Raw genomic sequence first — 18,960 nt, 5'->3', positions numbered from 1 at the left:
CCCTGCTCCTGGGTGGCCAGGCTGGCAGCTCTCCTGCCCTAGACAGCCACTTTCCTGTGCCTAGTGCGGAGGTCATGGATGTCTGCACTAGACCAGGCGGGTGCCCGCCTCTTGCGGACCTGGGCAGGCTCCTGGGAGCCGCCAGCCTGGTCCCAGGAGGAGGCGGAGGGCTGGGTGGCAGCGGGTGGCCGGCTCGAGCCGTGCCAGGTGCAGGGTCTGCTAGCTGGGTGCTGGCAGGCTTGCACCTGGCACGGGCACCGTAGCAAGCCCATGCCCCTTTAAGGGCTCCGGGGTCAGGAGGGGGGCAGAAGAGTTTCCCTGGTGGTGCCCAGAGTGGCCACCAGGGAAAGCTGGGAAGGGCTAGCCTTCCACTAGTTCGAATTAAGCGTTAGTCCTCATAGAATGAGGTTTACCTAGTTCGAAGTAAGCACACCGCTAGTTCGAATTAAGTTTGAACTAGCGGTTTGTATGTGTAGCGCCTATCAAAGTTAATTCGAACTAATGTCTGTTAGTTCGAATTAACTTTGTAGTGTAGACATATCCTCTCTGTTTCAGGGTTCTTGTGTGTTAGCCTGAATTCCAAGAAAATAAAGTTGTGTTGTGCTGCAAGTGTATTGTCTATCTGGGTATGTCTACACTACCCCGCTAGTTCGAACTAGTGGGTAATGTAGGCATACCGCACTTGCTAATGAAGCCCGGGATTTGAATTTCCCGGGCTTCATTTGCATAAGCCGGGCACCACCATTTTTAAATCCCGGCTGGTTTGAACCCCGTGCAGAGATGGAGCAAACTTTTAACTCTAAAAATACTTAGGGAAAAATACATTTCGTGAAAAATGTAATACATTTGCTGATCAATATTATTATTAATGGCACAGTTGTGCCTCAAGCCCCCACTGTGTTTGGATGCTGCACACATGTAGCAAGAGGCAGTCTGCCTCACATTCTAAAAAAGACAAGGCAGGCAACACATGGGAGAGGAAACAGGCATAGAGAGGGGAAGTGACTCATTCAAGACTAAACCACAGTCAATAGCAGATCCTGGAACAGAACACAAGTGTCCCCAATGCCTCAGCCAGTGCCCTAGCCACTAGACCGCACTGCCTTCCCTTACCAATGGAGCAAGTTGCAAAGACACAGCAAGTCATAGGAAAATGATGCTCAGCAGGATAAGGCCGACTATACATCCCATCAGCATTTTCTGAGTGTGACAGAACTACAGGCTTTTTGAGTGCTGAGAGCATAATTACCCCGTGGAGTCTGCCAGCTGCTTCAAATATATTGACCACACCTCAGCATGTGGCTTCTGCAATTAAAAAAAATAAAATAAAAAGTACTAGGGAGGAGGACAAGGCCTAGCATTGTAAACAGCAGCAGGTTAAATTATACCGTGGCTTTGCCTGTGCCTTAAAAAGAATATTAAAAAAACATTGCAAGGAAAACCAAAGTGGAACAGAAATTTGCCATCGATGATAACCATGCAAACCGCAGTGATTTCCGCACAGCGCAGAACTTGGCCCAACTTGCCTAAACAAGCTGGGTTCTTGGTGCCATTACACTGCTAACTGATACAGTACTAGGGGTAGGAGGAAGCTTTGAAACAATATCTTTGCAGAATAATCATTTCAGTGGTGTTTTGGTGTGTCTCTAAGGCGCAAAAACAGTAACGCCTACTCCTTGCTAAAAGGCATTGAGAATACTGTGTCCCAATGCATTACCCAATCACACGCTTCCCTCCATCAGGGGAAACCCTGGTCCCAAACAGCCTTTTTTTTTGGCCTTTATTCCACCCTCTCTTCTAATTCACGTCTTCCCCTAAGAAAGCCTGGATGTGGGTCCCTCTAGGATTGCTCTGGGCTATTGACCTCTAGGAATTAAAAAGCACATTGCCCCTGCATTGTTCCCAAGTCTTTCCTGTGAGCCTACTGTGGTCCACCACACCTAATCCCCCATGTTACACTTTGGTCTACATTGCAGAAGAAGATGTGAATGGCAGCCTGTGTAGAGATACCCACACTAGCTGGGCTCCTGGAAATAGGGGCAAGGTGTTACCAGCAGAAAGTTCTCTGTCACTCGCAGTCTAGGGGCACCCACCCTTACCTGTTCCTAGGGATTAAGTGTAACTTTCTTAATACAGGCACCCATCCTTACCCATTCCTAGGGCTCAGTTGTACTTCACATTCTGCTGGTTTGCAGAGTCTTTTACCAGTCTTATACAGTAATATCCTACATAACTTCTATTTATTAACAGTCACCAAAACCAGACGCACATACCAGGCATACAGTGCTCACCACTCCCAATGGGACAGAACAACTCATTTTCATGGCCAGTCAGGATTGAGATCATCTGGGATAGAGGGGACTCATGTTTCTGTGCAGTGTCATTGGCATAAGGTTGAGGTCTGGCTGCTCTGATCTTGAAGCTGTCCTGGAGTTGGTTCCCAAAGAACTCCCTTTTGGGCCCAGTTGATATAGTGAAACTTGAATTCTGCTTAGCTAGGCCAATTATTTTACTAAAATTTTACTAACTAGTCTTAGGTTTGCCAGATGGTTTCAACAAAAACACCGGACACACTTGACATGACATCACAATTGACATTACATCTTGTTTAGGAAATACCGGACATTTATATTTTCTCATTGTTGTTTTCTCTATTTGTTTCCTGAACAGAAAGCTCAAATACTGGACTGTCTGGTTCAAAACCGGACACCTGGAAATCCTGACTATTCCTAATATATTGTAACATAATTCTCTAAGCAATTATATCCCAACACTTGAATTGATGTGTACATAGCAAAATTAATTATACAGCAGACAGAAAAAATAAAAACCAGACAGGGATCATACAGCTAAACAATAGGGAAGCGGTGACCATAATGATAGAACAATAAAGAAATGAGCATTTCACAGCTCCAACTATTGATAAGTAGTTTCTTGCCAGCTAAAATGCTATTAAACTCAGTTTTCTTTGAGATCTGTTTCTTTGTCTGGTGATGGTGCGTGCCATTAGAACAGTGTCTCCTTCTTAACAGCCGGATAGTGCACTATTTTATGTAACTTAGAGGGAATGTGAGGATGTCACTTCCTGCTTCTTAGTTAATAGCTGTTGCTGTTTCAGTCTGGCTGCAGACAAAGGCTGTAGGCTTTACGTCTTATATAAGGCTACAGGAAAAGGCCTTCTCTTTACACTTACAAAGGATGCCAGAGCACCGGCACAAGCATTGGCTTCACAAGCCCTTGTGATCCTCCTGGTGCTGGCACTACAGAGCCCGTGTTTCTATTATGAGCAAAATAGTAAGAAGATAACTGGCCTGAGGACATCTAGGCAGGCTGCTACTTGCACACAGTGTAGACGTACCCTAAACCATCCGGCTAGGCCTTCTCATCTTTTACAGGGATCCAGTTCTCATTCAATTGCTTGCTTAACTCCCAGTACTGTTCATGGAAGTTTCCTGTATAACTCCAATACCTATGCTTTGGAGAACTGGCCTGAACAATCTTAAATTCTTCCCACAGACCCAGTTTACAAGAAGTTCTGGTTACAAGAAGTTCTGGTTATCCTGAAAACAGAACTGCTTTTGTGAGATTTCCAGCTGAGTTTTGCAGACATGCAGGTAGAGCAGATAAGGGTCATCTATGTAAGTATCTGACCTGGAGATGGATTTGGTTTGGCTTGCAAAATTTAGATCTAGATCCAGGTTAATATGCCCAAACCAGGTGTTTGGACCCCAGCTGTTCATTACGACTAACCAAAGTTAGATTTCCTGAAGTTCACCCTCTACGCAGTGGTATCTCCCTCTCTTTCACAGCTCTGTAACATCCCTGTGACAGGTACTTCTCCAGCAAATTGCTGTAACACCAGGAAAGGGTTTAATACATGTAGCTGGTTTGTGGGATTCCATATACCAAGAAAATGGGTGTTTGTTTCTGAGATCAAAGTTTAAAAGAAATTACAAATAATGAATCAATTGCTTCAGATCCATTCAAAAGTTACCATTTATATGTACTTTAAAAACAATTAAAACAGATTTTAGGCTTTTATGTAATCATATGAAACTATTTCTCTCACAAGAAAGTCCTATCCCTTGTCTCCTTCCTTTCCTCAGTAGACAAAAGAAGCTTACAGTTCTCCATTGAAACAATTAAATAAGAGTCAAATTCCCTGAAAGAAAACAGATGACTTTTTGTGCTGGGAACAGCTACATTCCCTCCCTTTAACTTTACCACTGATTGAACCCTGTGCAAATGAAAAGTAATAGGCTGACATATTTGCCCCTTTTGCGCTTAGTCACTGGCAATTAGAATGAATATGGAGAGAGGAGGTTTGGTTTTAAAGAGCAGGAATGTGTCCTGAACGTTCCCATGCCAGGCACCATTGGTAGGAAAGTGGATTATAAAATGCTATCAAAAGTTGAAAATACTTAATCTCTGACCCCTCAAGCCCCCATGTTCACTCAGCAATGGAGCAAACCAGTCTCCCCCTCATAGGCCTTCTATCTGATTCAGGCTGGGGTGAGAATTCACATGTTCAATACTTATTTTCTTTAAGGACAACTTGACATTTCACTTTCTCCATGTCACAAGCTGCTAAAGCTGCCTGGGCACTTAAGTTCCCTGTAAGCTGCATGCCTGCACAGTCACACAGCTGATTTCTGAGCTTCATTCGGAATTTCAAAGGTCCCATGCAGGCAGAGAGCTCAGCTGACCAGCAAGGGACTGGACATCAAGCAGCTAAATGGAGCTGCTCTGTACTTGAAATGGAGCAGCTCCCAGAGTACGTAAAGGGAGATAAGGAGACAATAACTCGCTGGGAGGAGGGGGAAGAGGAAGAGAAGGAGTGAGTAAGTAAGTAAGTAAGTAATTGGCTGATGAGGAATTAGAGGGGAGAGGAAGGGAGTTTGGAGAGTCCCATCTATGCGAGAAGAGAGAGGCAGAAACTCAGTGCTCTCTAGCCTCCTGGGAAGGAAGAGGCAAAGGGCTGACTGCATAGGGTAGGTGAAGGAAAGAAGGGGTGGGTGGGTGTTGGCATCTGTGCAGTAAGATGGAGATGGAGCAGTTTTTTTGGGGTGCCTGACTCGCTTGCTGCAGTCCTCTCTGTCTGGGTTGGAGCTGGGTTGGGGTGGGGAAAGCAAGCTCCATGGTGTGTGTACAAGGAGGACATTTGCATGATTACATTTCAAACAAAGTTTGCATAGGTGTTAATGACTTAAGGTAAGAAAGAAAAAGATTATTTTAAGAGACTTTTTTGGAGTGTTGCAAATATCTAAACTCTGATCTTGATGATTTTTTAAAAATCCTGTGTTACTAATTAATACATGTTATATTGTACTGCATTAATGCCAGATTTTTGCCGTGTAGTGGAGTTCTGGCTCTTATGAATCAGAAGTAGCAAGTACTAGCTAGAGTTGTTAGAAAGGTCGATACATGTATGCCAAGGGACATGTTAATTTTGTTTTTTGACTTCATACTAAATATAGTAAGCATTGCTTTTTGTTAAACATCTCATTTTAATATATTTTCTTCCATACATATGGACTGCTTAAACTTATATATATGTATGTGTGTGTGTGTTTTGTTTGTATCAGTGGTGCACATCCACACATACACTACCTCAGTATTGGTGGTGCACACAAGACATCTCAACCCAAGCAAAAGAAAATTCAACACGCCCAAGGATAGAAAATGTTAGAGGTGAACACTGCCAGGCACTTGGTTGGATTTTCCATTTTTAGTCTCCTAAAGAATCCCGCATGTGTGAGCCAGCCAGAAGTAATCAGTGAATTTAAAATGATTAGTAACAACATTCTGGAATTTAAAAGATTGTGCCAAAGATCTCTTCCTTATCCCAACAGGTTACAGTACATGCCAACTTGGCATTTCAGTACATTTGATGTAGAATGGATACAGCCCAATCTATTCAAATGGTTTCCTCTACTTTTACATTTATAATCAACCACATATGATGTATCTTAAAGACGAACCACAAAAGGAGAATAAAAAATTATAGGTTTGTGTTCTTTGCTGCTATTTTATGATGTATGAAAATGGCCATTAAGTTTTCTCCAAAACAAACAAAAAGAGTCTGTCCTGTTTTTATTTAACCTTACTAAATGGAAGCCTGAGATTTTCTGGTTTTGCTGGCAGAGAGGGGACCTCAAGAGGACTAGACTGGCTCTGACATCAAATTAGGCTGAACTACCAACTTTTTCAGATGTTCGAATGAATGAAAAGAGAATGATAACTTTTTAGCAGAGGGTATGTCTACAGTAGCTCCCTAGTTCGAACTAGGGAGGCTAATGAGGGTGACCGAAATTGCAAATGAAGCACGGGATTTAAATATCCCATGCTTCATTAGCATGTCCCCGGGCAGTCACCATTTTGGAAATTGACGAGCCTGGAATAACTACATGCGGCAGTGAAACGGGAGTTCGAAGTAAAGGCCTAACTCAAATTCGCTGTTATTCCTCCTGGAATGAGGTTTAACAGCTAATTCGAATTAAGAGCTTTACTTCGAACTCCCATTTCATAGCTGCGTGTAGACGCAGGCAGTTATTCCGGGCTAGTCAATTTCCAAAATGGCGACCTCCCAGGAACATGCTAATGAAACGCAGGATATTTAAATCCAGCACTTCATTTGCAATTTCAGTCGCTCTCATTAGCCTCCCTAATTCGAACTAGGGGGCTAGAGTAGGCATACCCAGACAGAGTTTGCTTGTTGGGCATTTCAGTCAAATGGATCTCAATAGAAATGGTTTTAAAGAGTCTGACTGTTGAATGTGACTTTGGCCGACTGAAAGCTAGCTGGAGATGTCTTTGTGGCAGGACCATATCCTCAAGGTGGTGACTGCATGCTGCTGCTTATATAATTTGTGTGAGAGTAAGAGTGAAGTGTTTGCCCATGGGTGAACAATGAGAGACAGGGTCTGGACACACAGTTTGAACAGCTAGACACTTGTGCTGTCAGAGGAGCCCATAGGGTGGCCATCAATATCAGGGAATCTCTGAGGAACCAGACAATGAGAGCTCTGACGTTGTCTGTGTTGGGGTTGCTTCCCTGACTCATCCCACTGCTCATCCACAGGCTTTCACAAGGGCCAGACCAATTGGTGTGGCTTGTGTCATGCAAAATAAACTCACAGAAACATGCATCACATTTGTCTTTATCAGTGTCTTCAGTCAGGATGTCCATTTGTCAAAGTCACAGTTCTTTATGAAAATGGCATGTTGTGGCTACAGCAGCAGACCGGCAGTTTGCCTCCTTCACCTTCTAGTACACCTGATGGAGTTCCTTTCTCTTGGCTCTGCATAGCGAGACACTCTGCACATAGCCTTTCTTACACAGGGCTCAAGAAATGTAACCACAAGTGTCCCAGTTCCCGGGGTCACTCACAGCTGTGATTGCACCGATTCTTCACCCCTCACACTGATAAGATCAAAAAGCTCCGGGATGCTTCAAGCATGAGAGCATCTTGAGCGATAGCCACCTCTGTTTTCCTGAGAAGACACCCTGAGGACCACTACATAATGAGCCAGACACCGGGAAATGGATTTGAAAGTTCCTGGCGGCGTTTGCAGGAGGGAAAGGCACATCGGGTACATGCTGCAGAGCAGTGGACTTCAAAGAGTTGGCCAAAGTGGCTAATCAAGTATTGTGGGAAACATCCTTGAGTCCAATAAACTTGACAAAAAACCTACTATAGTACACAGTACATGACTGTTGATAGTAAAGGGAGAGGGAGAGTCCCTCACAGGACTGGAAGGTTTTTGTTGCCAAAACTGGGTGCTTGACAGGACACTTTTTGCGACTTTTGTCATGTTGTAATGTGAACACTCTGGTTTTTGTTGCCAAGGTTTTTTCTGGCCACAAAACTTGCCAGTGGAGACAAGGCCCAAGTTTCTATTCCTAGATCTGACACCAATGATCTAAGTGACATTGGACAACTCCCTGCAGTTTCTTTTCACAGGCAGCGTGAGCACTCACTCAGTCTATCTTGCCAGAGCATTGTGAGGTTCCACTGGTGTCTGTTCAATGTTTCGGATTCCATGAGTGAAAAGTGCTACAGCAGTGTAGGGTGTCACTGCTCATACACCAGCATAATTAGGAGCAGAGCCATTAAAATGTCACACCATAAATAATCCACAAATGACAAATTCACTGTGAAATAAACTGGGGCACTTAGCACATTGAATGACTCATGGAATTGCTCACAGACATTTTTGAAGCATGTGCCTTTAATCCTCACAATCTATTCACTAACTCTCTGGCTCCCATCAGAGCTGCTCTACGGCTTGCAGCAGTGGTGGAAGTGCTAGCATAAACCTCCACATGGTCAACCAATACAAGCACTCCCATCATTTTCAATCCAGTAGTGCAAGAGAAATTTAAGGATGCAGTCCCTGTCTTCTTTAAAGACCAGCTTCTCCATTAAACCCTGAACTTCACGGTGCATCCGATCCTGCACTTCACAAGGGAACAGAGAAAAGTTTATCTAAATACTTAATGAAAAATCATACCTAACACTTGTTGCTCCAAGTCATCATATATTTCCCTAATGCAGCACTTTGTTCCTCAGATGGAGGAAAAGTTTTAACACTTGCCTCTAAATGATGCTAATGACTTAACATGTGTGAGTCATTCTGAAGGTGTCACAGATGCTGCATAAGGAAAGACTTTTCATTCAGGTTTAAGTATGAACTCCTGCTCATGGTTCCAAGAGATAAAGCAATTTATTAATCATTACTGCCTAGGAACAAAAGCCATTGAGTATTTATCTAGAGTGATGTGCAGAGGCCTGTACATTTGTACTGTCATCTTTGAGGTTAACTAGTGGGTTGAGATTTAGATAATGGGAGATTTAACCTGACTGCATGGGTAAGTACCACAATATACAAATCTCTTTCCTTAGGTATCTGAATCTGGCTTTGTGCCCATACTCACTGAAAACTGCTACTGCGTGCTTGATGGGTACATAATCTGACATTTCCAAGAAGAGTTACAAGTATTGTCCTGAAAACCTGGTTCAAAGAAATCTGCACAAACTCAACCTACCCCAACACAGGGCCGGCTTTAGGAAGTGCGGGGCCCAATTTGAACAGTTTCGATGGAGCCCAGCAGCAATTCTGGTTGATCAAAAACAAACAAACAAACAAACAAACAAACAAACAAACAAACAAACAAACAAACAAACAAAAAAACGGCACACAAAAAATCCCCCGCCAACACACAAATACATCCCCTCCCGCAGCACAGGAAAACCCTGCGCTAAACTCACACCTCCTGCAGCGCAGGCAGCTGACGCACTTGTCCTCTGGGGCCGATGCCCCCTCCTGGCAGGGGCGGCAAATTTGTATTATTTTAGGTTGAGCCCCATTAGCCACGGCCTCTGACCCCCGTTAACCATGCCCCAACCCCCATTGGCCACATCCCTGACCTCCGTTAACCATGCCCTGACCCACATTAGCCACACCTCCTGACCCCCGTTAAACAGGCCTCTGGAGGCAACATGCTCGGGGAAGATGGACACATGACTAGAAGTAAAAGGTGTCATGTCACCCCTCTCAAAGGACTTTTCCCACCATCCTCCTACCAACAGGGATTAGTTTGGCACCCACCAACCCCCCCCCCCCCACATGCAACTATCCTGCAATTGCATTAACTCAATGTTTGTGACATTAACTCGGGGGCAGAGAGGCTGGGGGAAGTGTTCCCTCTAAGGCTATGTCTACATTTGTGGCTTCTTGTGCAAGTACAGCCGTTCTTGCACAAGAACCCACAGAGCATCCACACTGCCCATCTGCTCTTGCACAAGGAACTTTACAGTACGGTGTGGTAAGAGAGGGCGTCTTGCACAAGAGCTACGCTCTTTTCTAACAGGTGTAAGCTCTCTTGCTCAAGAGGGCAGTGTGAATGGGCAGGGATTTCTTGTGTAAGAAACCCCTATGGCTAAAATGGCCATTGGAGCTTTCTTGCGCAAGAGAGTGTCCACACTACCAGGGATGCTCTTGCACAAAAGCACAGCTCACACATGGCAGTGTGGATGTGTTCTTGTGCAAGACTTCTTGCACAAGAACCCTTGCGCAAGATGTTCTTGTGCAAGAAGCCGCCAGTGTAGACATAGCCTAAGAGTTTCCTCCCATGAGCAGAATGGATTTGTGTTGTGCACCTGTACTGAGTTCATGTAGCTTGTTTGGATGTGCCACTGTGGCACCTAAGTTATTAATAAATACTTTCTAAACCTTTACCTTTTCTCTCTGCTGCCATGTCTCCTCCCCTTGCTCCATCAGCTCCTGTGGTGCCTGCTCCTCCCCAACTCTTCACCCTCCTCTGCTGTCCTGACTCCTGCCCTACTCACTACCCTCAGCCCTCCTGCAACCTGCCCCCCTCCACCAGCCCTTCTCTGCCCCCTGTGCCTGCTCCTTCAGTAGCCCCACTCTGATCATGTGAGCTACCCCTCCCCATCCCCTCTTCTAACACCTCCCTCTACACACCTGCCCTGCTTCTCTCCTCTGGTGCTGGTCCCTCCCCTGCAGGTGTCTGCCCTTCTGCTTCACCTCCAGAATCCCCTGGCACCTGCACCTTCCCTTAGCCCTGCACCCTCCTGGTGCCTCCCCCTTCCCTTACTGCCCCTTCCCCCTTTGCCCTCTTTTTCCCTGATGCCCACCCCTTCACCACTCTCTGCCCCTGTTCCCCTCCTGTCCCTCTGTGCCCTCACACGACTTGCTCCATCCCCACCTTTCTCCATGCCACCCCTTCTTTCAAGCCTTCTCCCAGCACCTCCCGCTCTCCCTCTCGCACCCAATGCCCTTCCCCTCTCTTCTCCTCTCCCAGCATCAGCCTATCCCCCCTCCCACTGACACCTCCCCTCCTGCCCTTTTCCTCATTGTCTGCACTTGGCCCCCTGGCATTTGTCTCTCCTCCACCCTGTCTCTTGGTACCTTCTCTTTTCTTCCCCCTCTCCCTCGGCACAAGCCCCTTCCTCTCCCACCTCTTCCCCCTAGTTTTCCCCCTCCCCTACCTTCTGCCTTCCACTTTGCGGGGCCGGAGTCTGCGCTTGGGCCCTGGACTCTGAACCCAGAGCTAGACCAAGTGGCTCAACGTGGCGCTGAGCAGTTTTAAAGTCCCGGGCTGTGACATCATGTCACGCCCGGGTGTCTCCCCACTCACTTGGGAATGCTGTGCATGGCAGCAGCAGCCAGCAATGCGTGCTGGCAAGGGGAAGCTGTAATGAAAGCTGCGCACAGCAGGGAAAGTACGGGGCCGAAGGGGACGCCCTGGGGCCAGGGTGGGAGGACGCACGGGGGGGCTGGCAGGTGGGGGCCAGAGACTGCTCCAGGCAGAGCCGGGGGAGAGACCCAGCTCCAAATATTGCTGGAGCAGGGCCCCTGGCTCTGAATATTGGTGGAGCATGGGCACCATAAGCCCATATAACTCTCCACCCATGACTCCCAGCACACTTCTGGGTTCAGGGTGCAGTATCCCTTTAGGTGCGGGGCCCAACTTGGGGGAATCAGGCAAATCGGAGTAAGGCTGGCTCTGCCCCAACAGACAACAATAAATCAAAGTGGCCCTTTTAAGCAATGAAAACATTCACTAAATCTATTGCCCTATCCCCATTATTCAATCAGCCCTGGTGTCTGCAAATGGCTTAAAGTGGGATGGGCCTTGAAGAACTTTTACTGCAAAAGTTACACATGGAAAGACTCCATCCTTTCATACTGCGCCACACCCAGAAAATGAATAACACTTTTTTACTCTCTTATTTGAGCGAGCCTTCTTGGAAAGGATGAAATGAGAACACAGAAGGCAGCCTCAATGAAAATTATTAACCCACAAAAACCACTAAAGGAACTTCATTAACTTGTGGGGTAACAGAACCCAGTTTGTTCTTTCAGGCCACACATCTTAAAGTAATTGAATCACCCCTTGAAAGAAACAGTGGATGATTGAGCTCTGAGGAACAGCCGTTGACTATCCTTAATAAATCTCTCTTTATAAAGGAGACAGAATGCTTGTTTCATCAAAAACAGTTCTAAAAATTAAGTAATTGACATTTTAGTTCGAAATTTACTGGCAGTTTCCTGAAAAATAAATCAAAGGTTTATCTTTTGTTTCATCTGAGCAAGTCAGTGATGACCAAAATTGGGTTAAACTAGCAGTTTATTAAAAATTCCATATAAGAATCAAGTGCCCCAAACCCTTCAGAGCAAACAAGTATCTGAAGAACTAGGTCTTGATCTAAACTTTACAAAAAAGGAGCCTGAGATTTACACTTTGAGGAGTAACATTGAAGCAAGGCAGTTTGGACGTCATGGAAGGTGAACTTTAGATGTTATCATAACCTGCCCTGTAGCTGCACAGCACATAGCTGTGAACAATCCCTCTGTGAACTCTTGAAAAATGAGTGACCTTCATGGCTCGGTTTATTGTTTTAGCTGGAGCAGGCCAGGGCAGCAGCCTCTCCAGAGACAGCTGGCACTCAGAGGGTTGTCTTGGCAAAGCAAGTTTTGGTTGCTTGGTTGTCTTGGCAGGTAAGTTTCTATCTGCACTGGACAGGAACAGTGAAGCCTTGTAAAAAGACTGGAGTGGAAAAAGTATGGGAAGAGCCATCACTTACAAAGGGATTCTTTTGCTGAGAGCTCAGTCTCCCTGCCCCAAAACACTCAATTGTGAGTTCAGCATAGCGATGGGCAACCTAGGCTAGCAAGTGGGCCGCATGAGTGGCCTTCCTTCCTCCCAGTGGACTGCAAGATTGTTGTAACCAAGATGGCCTCCTGAGAGAGAGTAGTTTTGCTAACTGTGTTTGCATTTGCATTTGGCAGGATGTGCCAGTTGTACCATAGCAGAACTTTGACTGGCTGCCGAGGGAGCACATGGCTCTCTCAGTCAATGTTGAAACAAAAAACAGGACTATGTAGCACTTTAAAGACTAACAAGATGGTTTATTAGGTGATGAGCTTTCGTGGGCCAGACCCACTTCCTCAGATCAAATAGTGGAAGAAAATTGTCACAACCATATATACCAAAGGATACAATTAAAAAAATGAACAAATATGAAAAGGACACATCAAATTTCAGAACTGAAGGGTGATGGGGCGGGGGGAGGTAAATGTCTGTGAGCTAATGGTATTAGAGGTGATAATTGGGGAAGCTATCTTTGTAATGGGTAAGATAATTAGCATCTTTATTCAAACTTAGGTGTAAAGTGTCAATGTTGTGTGCAATCAGTGTGTACCTCACTTCATGTGCATGTCACTTCATTAATATCAATAGAAAAAAAACTGACTTGGATGGAAACTAGCAGAATCTGGCAAACCTGTGCCTGGGCAATGGAAAACAAAATGTCTCACAGGCTGCCCAACAGTGGTTCAGGTCAGGCAAGAGACCCACTGCCTGAGGTGTCCAGCACCCCGTCAATGAGCAGATCAGTCCTTCCCAGACCAGGCTCTGTTCAGCAACATTCTGCCTGCTTTACCCCAAGCCTGGTAAGATGTCCCACTCCCTCCTTCAAGTTTGGCAAGTGCAATGTCAGTGCGCAGCTTGGAACCCCAATGCACTCCAGTGGGGCCTACCACGGCCAGTTAATGAGCAACACACTGGAGGGCTATAGACTCCGCACCCCTCTAGTGAATGTGGTTGCACCATGTAGATGAGCCCAGCATCTTGCCTTTTCCTTCTCCATCACAATAGTGGATGTTGTAACCAGTGTTCCCTGTAAGATGTGTGCTTGTACAGCGGCTCAGGAGATTCAAATGCTGCCCAGCAGATTTGTTTCTACTGGTGGTGCACATTTGCACATGCCTTAGAATGCATGTAAAAATGTATTCTGCACATGGAGCAAAAAGATTAGAGGGAACATTGGTTGCAATCCCTATGAGAGCCAGCAGCTTTACCTTTTTGTCCTTTGACTCCAGTCACAAGGTCCACAAGGGCAGGGATATGAATCCCCTCACCTCAGTGGCGACCAGGGCAGGCACTTTTCACACCTCCACTGGAGTTATAGAATCATAGAACTGGAAGGGCCCTTATGAGGTCATCGATTCCTGTCCCCTGGCCTCATGGCAGGACCAAGCACCATCTAGATCAGGGTTACTCAACTTTGGAAGCTTCAGGGGCCACAACAATACTCACAGCACGTGCTGAGGGCCGCAACTTAAGTGGGGTTGCATATACATTTGCATGTACAAATAGCCTTCTTCACACTGACGGGCATGAATACAAAGATTAAGGCAAGACTACACAACACGCAGGCCCCATTTAAGTCAGTTCTGCTGATATTAATAAAATGCAATATTTACTCCATTTCCACCCATATTACATCACTTTTAATGAGCAACGACAGTCTAGGAATTTAACTACTAAAACACATATCAACAGAACACCATTATATTGATTACTTTTTTGTGTTGGCTCCCACCTGCCGACCACATGTTGAGCCCTGTGTAAACCCAAACTGCACAGTAGGCCACAAACAAATGGACCGTGGGCCACATGTGGCCCAGGGGCCATGTGTTGAGTAGCCCTGATCTAGATCATCCCTGATAAATGTCTATCCAACCTGCTCTTAAATATACCACATATTTGGAGATTCCACAACCCCCCCAAGGCAATTTATTCCAGTGTTAACCACCCTGACAGTTAGGAATTTTTTTCCTAATGTCCAGCCTATATCTCCCTTGCTGCAGTTTAAGTCCTTGTCCTTAGGGAGGTAGAGAGATATATTGATGAGACTTTCTGGGATACTGTAGTACTGTCCTACCTCCAGTCTGAGAGCCCCATTGCTCTTAAAGAGGATGAAAGTCTCAAGGGAACCGAGCATTCAATGGGAAACCATCCCGTAGTTGAGACCCTCCTTCCAGAGCATGTTGCGGTATCCTCTCGCACTGAGGATACCTCTGAGGCGAGGGAGTGGGGGGGGTGGGGGGGGGGAGGAATGCCAGTTGTTAGGAAGAGGCAGGTGTTAGTAATGGGTGATTTGATCGTTAGAAACATAGATAGTTGGGTTTGTGATGACTGGGAGAACCGTATGGTAACTTGCCTGCCTGGTGCGAAGGTTGCGGATCTCTCGAGGCATCTAGATAGACTTATGTGTAGTGCTGGGGAGGAGCCAGTGGTCGTGGTACATGTAGGTACCAATGACGTAGGGAAGGGTAGGAGAGATGTCCTGGAGGCCAAATTTAGGTTGCTAGGAAAGAGACTGAAATCTAGGACCTCTATGGTGGCGTTCTCGGAAATGCTTTCAGTTCCACGTGCAGGGCCAGATAGGCAGGCAGAGCTTCAGAGTCTCAATGCATGGATGAGACAATGGCGTAGGGAAGAGGGGTTTGGCTTTATTAGGAACTGGGGACACTTTTGGGAGAGGGGGAGCCTATACAGGAAGGCTGGAACCAGACTGCTGGCACTAAACATTAAAAAGGCCGTAGAGCAGTTTTTAAACTAAGAGATGGGGGAAAGCCGATTGGTGCGGAGATGCACATAAATTGGATGGAGACTTCTCTTAGAGGAGAATCCAGTGACAGAGATTCTCTAAGCTGTAGTCAGAAAGAGAGGAGGAGAAAGGACAAACCATGGGCCAGAGCAGACAAACAACTGCATATAAAAGAATCCAATGCATCAGGGAAAGGCAGACAAATAAGCAGTGGCAAATTTTTAAAGTGCTTCTACACAAATGCTAGGAGTCTGACTAATAAGATGGGGGAACTAGAGTACCTCGTATTAAAGGAGGAGATTGACATAATAGGCATCACTGAAACCTGGTGGAATGAGGAAAATCTGTGGGACACAATCATACCGGGATATAAATTATATTGGAAGAATAGAGCAGGCTGGGTGGGTGGCAGAGTGGCACTGTATGTGAAAGATAATGTAGAATCAAATGAAATAAAAATATTAAATGAATCAACATGTTCAATAGAATCGCTATGGATAGTAATTCCACGCTCCAATAATAAGAAATTAGCAGTAGGGATATATTACTGACCACCTGACCAGGACAGTGATACTGACATTGAAATGCTGAGGGAGATTAGAGAGATAAGCTTCAGTCTTCACAGCTGAGGACATTAGGGAGATTCCCAAACCTGCTCTGTCCTTTGTGGGTGATGAATCGGAGGAACTGTCCCAGTTTGAAGTGTCATTAGAGGAGGTTTTAGAACAAATAGAAAAACTTAATGTTAACAAATCTCCGGGACCAGATGGTATTCATCCAAGGGTTCTAAAAGAACTCAAATGGGAAATTGCTGAACTATTATCTATGGTTTGTAACCTATCCTTTAAATCGGCTTCCGTACCTAATGACTGGAAGGTAGCCAACGTGACACCAATAGTTAAAAAGGGCTCTAGAGGCGATCCTGGCAATTACAGACCGGTAAGTCTAACTTCACTACCGGGCAAATTAGTCGAAACAATAGTAAAGAATAAAATTGTAAGGCATGTAAAAGATCATATTTGTTGGACAAAAGTCAACATGGTTTTTGTAAAGGGAAATCATGTCTTACTAATCTATGAGAGTTCTTTGAAGGCGTTAATAAACATGTGGACAAGGGGGATCCAGTAGATATAGTATACTTAGATTTTCAGAAAGCCTTTGACGAGGTCCATCACCAAAAGCTCTTGTGTAAATTACATGGCCATGGGATAAGAGGGAAAGTCTTCTCTTGGATTGAGAACTGGTTAAAAGACAGGAAACAAAGGGTAGGAATAAATGGTAAATTTTCAGAATGGAGAGGGGTAACTAGTGGTGACCCCCAAGCGTCAGACTTGGGACCAATCCTTTTCAACTTATTCATAAATGATCTGGAGAAAGGGGTAAACAGTGAGGTGGTAAAGTTTGCGGATGATACCAAACTGTTTAGGATAGTAAAGACAGAAGCAGACTGTGAGGGACTCCAAAAATATCTCACCAAATTGAGTGACTGGGCAACAAAATGGCAAATGAAATTTAATGTGGATAAGTGGGAAGTAATGCACATCGGGAAAAATAACCCCAACTATACGTACAGTATGATGGGGGCTAATTTGGCAACAACAAATCAGGAAAGAGATCTTGGAGTTATCGTGGATAGTTCTCTGAAAACTTCCACACAGAGTGCAGCGGCAGTCAAAAAGGCAAATAGGATGCTAGGAATTATTAAGAAAGGGATAGAAAATAAGACACAGAATATCTTACTGACCCTGTATAAAACTATGATTTGCCCACATCTTGAATCCTGTGTACAGATGTGGTCTTCTCACCTCAAAAAAGATATTTTGCCCTTGGAAAGGGTTCAGAAAAGGGCAACTAAAATGATTTGGGTTTTGGAACGGGTCCCATATGAAGAGAGGTTAAAGCGACTGGGACTTTTCACTTTAGAAAAGAGGAGACTGAGGGGGGATATGATAGAGGTCTATAAAATCATGAGTGCTGTGGAGAGGGCGGATAAAGAAAAGTTATTTATTAGTTCCCGTAATAGAAGAACTAGAGGACACCAAATGAAATTAATGGGTAGCAGGTTTAAAACTAATAAAAGAAAGTTCTTCTTCACACAGCATATAGTCAACCTGTGGAACTCCTTGCCAGAGGAGGCTGTGAAGGAGTATAACAGAGTTTAAAGAGAAGCTAGATATTTTCATGGAGGTTAGGTCCATAAAAGGCTATTAGCCAGGGGATAGAAATGGTGTCCCTGGCTTCTGTTTGTCAGAGGCTGGAGAAGGATGGCAGGAGAAAAATCGCTTGATCATTGTCTTCGGTCCACCTTCTCTGGGGCACCTGGTGCTGGCCACTGTCGGCAGATAGGCTACTGGGCTAGATGGACCTTTGGTCTGACCCAGTACGGCCGTTCTTATGTTCTTATGTCCTATCCTCAGAGGCCTAGGAGAACAATTTTTCTCCCTCCTCCTTGTAACAAACACCCTTTTAGATGCAGTAATTCCTCATTTAACACTATAGATGCGTTTCTGAAAATGTTCGTGCTAAGTCAAAACGTGCTATTCAGGGTCAATTTTCCCATTAAAAATAATGGAAAAGGTGGGGGCTGCATTTCAGGTGGTGGTGGCCAAGTCAATTTTTTGTTGGTGCTGGGTCATCAATGCCAATATTAGATATCTAGCAACACAAGATATCTAGCAACACAAGTCGCAGCGGTTTGTTAAAAAACAAAGATAAACACATGAGTGAGTGGAAGAGCTCTGTGACCATGTGTATTCATCCACTCATGAGTATTACCACTGTTTTCACCAACTTAACTCCACGCCAAGTAATTCGACACTTGATTATTTTTGTGTTATTTTGGGGACAGTCTTGTTATTCGAAAAACGTTCCCTAAAAAAATAGTGCAATTGCGAAAACGTGTTAAGCGAGCACATGTTAAATGAGTAATTACTGTACTTGAAAACTGCTATCATGTCCCCTCTTAGTCTTGTCTTTCCTAAACTAAACAAGTCAAAGGGTATGTCTAAATTGCATTCTGTTTTTGAGAGAGGAATGCAAATGCATATGAACGAAATTGCAAATGAAGCGCGGATTTGAATTTCCCGCACTTCATTTTCGTATTCGCATCCGGGAGGCATTTCAAAATACCCTATTTTGAAAAAAGAAATGCTGTGTAGACACGGTTATTTCAAAAGAAAACCCTTCTTTTGAAATAACCCTTGCTGGTTATAAAATGATTTAAGTGTTATTTCAAAAGAAGGGTTTTCTTTCGAAATAACCGCATCTACTCAGCATTTTTTTTTCAAAATAGGGTATTTCGAAGTAGCTCCAGGACACGATTATGCAAATGAAGTGTGGGAAATTCAAATCTGCGCTTCATTTGAAATTTTGTTTGTCTGCATTTGCATTCTTCTCTCAAAAGAGGAATGCAATGTAGACATACCAAAATTCTTTCAGTCTTTCCTCATAGTTCATGTTTTCTAGGCCTTTAATGATTTTTTTTGCTCTTCTCTAGACATTTTTCCATTTCTCCACCTTTCCTGAGATGTGGTGC

The sequence above is a fragment of the Pelodiscus sinensis genome, chromosome Z, assembly GCF_052426305.1.
Source record: "Pelodiscus sinensis isolate ZL-2025 chromosome Z, ASM5242630v1, whole genome shotgun sequence".
In the NCBI taxonomy this organism is placed as follows: domain Eukaryota; kingdom Metazoa; phylum Chordata; order Testudines; family Trionychidae; genus Pelodiscus; species Pelodiscus sinensis.
Note: the sequence above shows the minus strand (reverse complement) of the source record.